The following is a 6,495-nucleotide window of genomic DNA, read 5'->3' as shown; positions in this document are numbered from 1 at the left end:
TAGGATAAAATGTTCTATGAATACCTGTTAAACCATTTGGTTCATAACTTATATTAATTTATCTGTCTCTTTTCAGCTTCTATTTCCATGATCTGTCCATTGCTGAGAGTAGAGTATTGATGTCTCCCACTAATATTGTGTGAGGTGCCACGTGTGACTTGATCTTTAGTAAGGTTTCTTTTATGACTGTAGATGCCCTTGCATTTGGAGCATAGATATTTAGGATTGAGAGTTCATCTTGATGGATTTTTCTTTGATGAATAAGAAATCCTTATCTTTTTGGATAACTTTTGATTGAAAGCTAATTTTATTCAATATTAGAATGTGTACTCCAGCTTGTTTCTTTGGACTATTTACTTGAAAACTTATTTTCCAGGCTTTTACTCTGAGGTAGTATCTGTCTTTGTCTCTGAGGTGTGTTTCCTTTGTGCGGCAAAATGCTGGGTCCTCTTTACATATCCTGTCTTGTTAGTCTATATATTTTTTATTGATGAATGGAGTCCGTTGATGTCAAGAGATGATAAGGAATAGTGATTGTTGCTTCCCGTTATTTTTGTTGTTAGAGGTGAATTATGTTTGTGTGTCTCTCTTCTTTTGGTGTCTTTGTGTCATTGCAAGGAGATTTCTTTCTTGCTTTTTCTAGGTTATAGTTTGTGTTCTTGTGTTGGAGTTTTCCATCTATTCTTACATCTTTTTTTAACTTTACATTTACATTGATATTATGACTTTTAGTTTGAAGTTTTTCTAGTATTTTTTGGGGGCCTTTAATTCTTTTTCTTCAGGTTTTGTGGTCTTCTTTCTTTATTTTTCTTTTTCACTTTTATTTCTTTTTCTTTTTCTTTTCTTATGTTTCCTTACATGCCTCTGTGTTTTATAAAATCTGTGAATACCAATGCATGGATAGGTAGAATGGATATGGGAGCAGCTAGGAGATTAGACACTATAAAGAGAATACATGCATATATATATATATATATATATATACATTCTCTAAAAGGAAGAAATTATTAGAAATAATATGTTCCATTTCATTAAGTAATATCAGGTAACAAATTTATACCAATTCTAAATATACAAGACATAGAATATTTTACACGGAGAGGACTACATCTCATTAGTAACTCATAGCTTGCCCTAGGTTTGTGAAGACATCTTCTTTACTAACTAAAATTTTCCCTCATTTAGAAAATCAATGAACTGCAGTTTTAATCATTTATTCCTTGTATTTTACAAACACGATTTTAAAGTCCTAGAACATTTCATCCTAAAACAAAAGTATAAACCTTCTTCTCAGGACCTCACAAAATCTTCTACAAAATTGACCATATAATCGGTCACAAAACAGGCATCAACAGATAAAAGAAGGTTGATATGATCACCTGCATCCTATCAGATCACCACACATAAAGTTTGGTCTTCAATAACAACAAAAACTACATAAATCCAACATATACATGGAAGCTGAACGACACTCTACTCAATGAAAACGTGGTTAAGGAATAAATAAAGAAATTAAATTCTTCTTAGAATTTAATGAAAATGAAGGCATAACATACCCAATGTTATGAGATACAATGAAAGAAGTGCTAAGAGGAAGACTAATAGCTCTGAGTGCCTCCAAAAAGAAACTAAAGAAATCATGTATTAGCAGCTTGACAGCACACCTAAAATCTCTGGAAGAAAAAGAAGCAAATACACCCAAGAGGATTACAAGACAGGAAATAATCAAACTCAGGGCCGAAATCAACCAAGTAGAAAAAAAAGAAAGAAAAGGGGGGAAAAAACAAGAATCAACAAAATCAGGAGCTGGTTCTTTGAGAAAATAGATAAACCCTTAACCAAACTAACCATAGGGCACAGAGAATATACCCAAATTACCAAAATAAGAAATTAAAAGAGAGATATAACAACAGAAAGTGAGGAAATTCCAAAAATTATTGGATCCTAAAACAACAATCTATATTCAACAAAATTGGAAAATCTGTATGAAAAGGATAATTTTCTAGACAGATATCACATACCAAAGTTAAATCAGGATCAGATAAACTATCTAAATAAGCCCATAACTACTAATGAAATAGAAGCAGTTATTAAAAGTCTTAAAACAAAAAGAGGAAATGACCAGACAGTTATAGTGCAGAGTTCTATCAGACCTTCATAAAAGACCTCATACCAACACTGTTCAAACTACTCCACAAAATCGAAACAGAAGGATCACTACCCAATTACTTCTATGAAGACACAATTATACCTATACCTAAACCACACAAAGATTCAACAAAGAAAGAGAACTTCAGACCAATTTCAATTATAAATATCAACACAAAAATACTCAATAAACTTCAAACAAACAGAATCCAACAACAAACAAAATGATCATCCACCATGAACAAGTAGACTTCATCCCAGGGATGCAGGGATTGTTCAATATAAAGAAGTACATCAACATAATATATTATGTAAACAAACTCAAAGGAAGATAAGGCATGATCATCTCATTAGATGCTGAGAAAGCATTTGACAAAATCCAACAGCTCTTCCTGTTAAAAGTCTAGGAAAGATCAGGAATTTAAGCATACACCTAAGCATACAAAAAGCAATATACATCAACCCAGAGGTCAACATAAAACTAAATGGAGAGAAACTTAAAGCAAGTCCCAGTAAAATAAGGGACTAGACAAGACTGTCCCCTCTCTCCCTACTTATTCAAAATAGCACTCAATGTCCTAGCCAGAACAATCAGAAAACCAAATGACATAAATGGGATTCAAATTAGAAAGAAAGAAGTCAAAATATCACCATTTATAGGATATATATATATATATATATGTGTGTGTGTGTGTGTGTGTGTGTGTGTGTGTGTGTGTGTGTGTCTCCAAAAGTTGCATCAGAGAACTACTAAGCCTGATAAACAAATTCAGCAATTCACTGGGTTTAAGTTAACTGAAACAAATAAGTATCCTTCCTTTAATTAAAGGCTAAACAGTCTAGGACAGAATTGTGCAAATAACGCCATGCACAATAGTTTAAAATGACGTAAAATACATCGGAGTGACTCTAACCAAGCATGTGAAAGATCTGTATGACAAGAACATCAAATCTCTAAAGAATGAAATTGATTGAGGTCTGAGAAGATAGAAAGACCCCCGCATGCTCATGCATTGTCAGGATTAATATAGTAAAAAAAAATGGACATTTTGCCAAAAGCAATCTACAGATTAAATGCAATCCTCATCAAAATTCCAACTCAATTCTTCAGGGAGTTAGAGCAATTAAAAATTCATTTGGAATAACAAATAAGCCAGGATTGCAAAACCTATCCTCAAAAATAAGATTATCTGGGGAATCACCATCCCTGACATCAAGCTGTATTACAAAGCAGTGGTGACAAAAAATGTATGTCATTGGTACAGTCACAAGCAGGTAGATCAGTGAAATAGAATTAAAGTCACATAAATGAACTCACACACCTATGGCCACTTGATCTTTGACAAAGGAGCTAAAACAATCCAGTAGAAAAAAAGATAGCATTTTCAACAAATGGTGCTGGTTCAACTGGAGATCAGAATGCAAATCTACCCATTCTCATCTTCCTGTACAAAGCTTAAGTCCAAGTTGATCAGTTGATCGAAGGTCTCCCCATAAAACCAGATATACTCAAACTAATAGAAGAAAAAGTAGGGAAAAGCCTTAATAACATGGGCACTGGGGAAAATTTCTGAAGAAAACATCAATGACTATGCATGGGAACTAATAAAACTACAAAGCTTCTGTAAGGCAAAGGACACTGTCATTAGGATAAAAGAGAAACCAACAGATTGGAAAAAGATCTTTTCCAAACCTACATCTGATTGGGGTACAGAGCTAAACAATTAGTTCTCAGCTGAGGAATATCAAATAGCTGAGAAGTACCTAAAGAAATGTTCAAAATTCATAGTCATCAGGGAAATGAAAATCAAAGCAAACCTGAGATACCTTCTCACACTAGTGAGAATCATGAAGATCAAAAACTCAGGTGACAACAGATGCTGGCAAGGATGTGAAGAAAGAGGAACACCCCTCCATTGTTGGTTGAATTTCAAGGTGGGACAACTACTGTGTAAATCAGTCTGGATGTTCCTCAGAGAATTGGACTTTGCACTACCTGAGGATCCAGCTATACCACTCCTGTGGATATACCCAAAAGATGCTCCAACATACAACAAAGTCATATGCTCCATTATGTTCACAGCAGCCTTATTTATAATAGCCAGAAGCTGGAAAGAACCCAGATGCCCTTCAACAGAGGAATGGATACAGAAAATGTGGTACATCTACACAATGGAATATTACTCAGCTATCAAAAACAATGACTTCATGAAATTCATAGACAAATGGATGGAACTAGACAATATCATCCTGAGTGAGGTAACCCAGTCACAAAAAACACACATGGTATGTACTCACTGATAAATGGATTTTAGCCCAAAAGCTCAAATTACCCAAGATACAATCCACAGACCACATGAAGCTCAAGAAGAAGGAAGACCAAAGTGAGGATGGGGAAACAAATGTATTCATAGGAGGGTAGATGAAGGCAAAGTTTGGAGCAGAGACAGAAGGAATGGCCATTCAGAGCCTGTCCCACATACAGCCCATATATATACAGCTACCAAAACTAGATAAGATTGATGAAGCTAAGTATTACATGCTGACAGGAACTGGATATAGATGTCTCCTGAGAGACACAGCCAGAGCATGTCAAATACAGAGGCAAATGCTAGCAGCAAACTACTGAACTGAGTACTGGATACCTTTTGGAGGAATTACAGAGAAGACTGAAAGAGCTACAGGGACTTCTAACCTCATAAGAACAATACCAACTAACCAGAGCTCTCAGGGACTAAACCACCACCCAAAGACTACACATGTGGACCGACTTATGACTATAGGTACATATGTAGTAGAGGATTGCCTTGTTGTGCGCCAGATGCAGGATTAGCCCTTTGTCCTGCCAAGGCTGGAACCCCCAGTCTAGGGGAATATCAGTGGGGGGAATCATGGAGTTGGTTTAGGGGAAGGGAAACACCCTTATAGAAGGAGAGGCAGGGGATAGGATACGGGGCTTATTGATGGGCAACTGAGAAAGGGAATGACATTTGAAATGTAATTTAAAATATTCAATAAAAATAATAAATGTGTGTTAAGATACGACTCAATAACCCCCCCAAAAAACAAATAAAAACAAATAAAAAGTCATTTCTAGCTTCTCTTTGTTTTTGTTATTTTTGATTTTTTTGTTCGTTTTGTTTTTTGAAACTTGGTCTCTCTATCTCCCCTTAGTTTACCTAGATCTCATCATGCATATCAGGCTAGTACGGAAATCACAGAGATCTCTTTGTAACTCTGGCCACGTCTGCGATAAAGTGTGAGCAACTATTCTGAACAGTAATTATTTTCATATAGAGCAATTACTCAGTAACATTGTGGATAGGTTTTACATATATTTAAAGTAGTAAGTTAATTTCAAGAACTATTATTAACTGGCTGGAGAGATGGCTCAGCGGTTGAGAGCATCTGACTGCTCTTCCAGAGGTCATGAGTTCGATTCCCGGCAACCACATGGTGGCTCACAACCATCTGTGGAGAGATCCGATGCCCTCTTCTGGTGTGTCTGAGGACAGCTACAGTGTACTTATGTATAATAAATGAATAAATCTTTGAAAAAAAAGAACTATTATTAACATAATATCTCTGGATATTAAACAATAGCTAGCATAATTTTCTATCCCTTGATTTACATTAAATGACACATATTTTTAATACTAATTATATATTAATCCATTTTGTGTAGCATATAAGCTGTTTTACCTTTTATTGATTTTTTTTTTTTGAGTTTCAAACCATGGGCCTCAGTTGTACTCATCTCTCTGCCCCTCAAATTTGCCCTTTGCTTTTGCAACTTCTGCACCCTCAAAGAAACATACACACACACAAACACAAAACAACAAAAGCATATAAACTCTTAAGTTAGCGTATTTATTAATGATTATGCCCAAAAGTATTGCACTGTTGTTTGTGTATACATATATACATGGCTAACTGTCAACTTATTTGAGTTTTACACATATTCTGTTATTTGTTATTTAATTAGCTGTAATGAATACTAACTTTATATTATTTCAAGACTAGGACATGTTCGTTCAATGCACTCTTTACATTATACATATTGTCGATTTAAAATCTAAATAATAAAGTATGTAATAAAACATTTTCTGTTTTATCTAAATATAAATGTAAATGTAACATAATTGGAACTTTAAAACAGACTAACAATTATAGAAATCAGTTTGAGGTTTTCATTATAAATACATAAATATATTTAAATGAATTGAATGAACATAGATACATAAAAATACAGTAATAATTTATATTTTCTTTATGAAAACAATTTATTTCAGTAAATTTCATCAATCTAGGCATAAAAATATTTTAATTATTTAAAAGTAAAAAAAA

Source organism: Rattus norvegicus, chromosome X (assembly GCF_036323735.1).
Source record: "Rattus norvegicus strain BN/NHsdMcwi chromosome X, GRCr8, whole genome shotgun sequence".
NCBI classification, from domain to species: domain Eukaryota; kingdom Metazoa; phylum Chordata; class Mammalia; order Rodentia; family Muridae; genus Rattus; species Rattus norvegicus.
Note: the sequence above shows the minus strand (reverse complement) of the source record.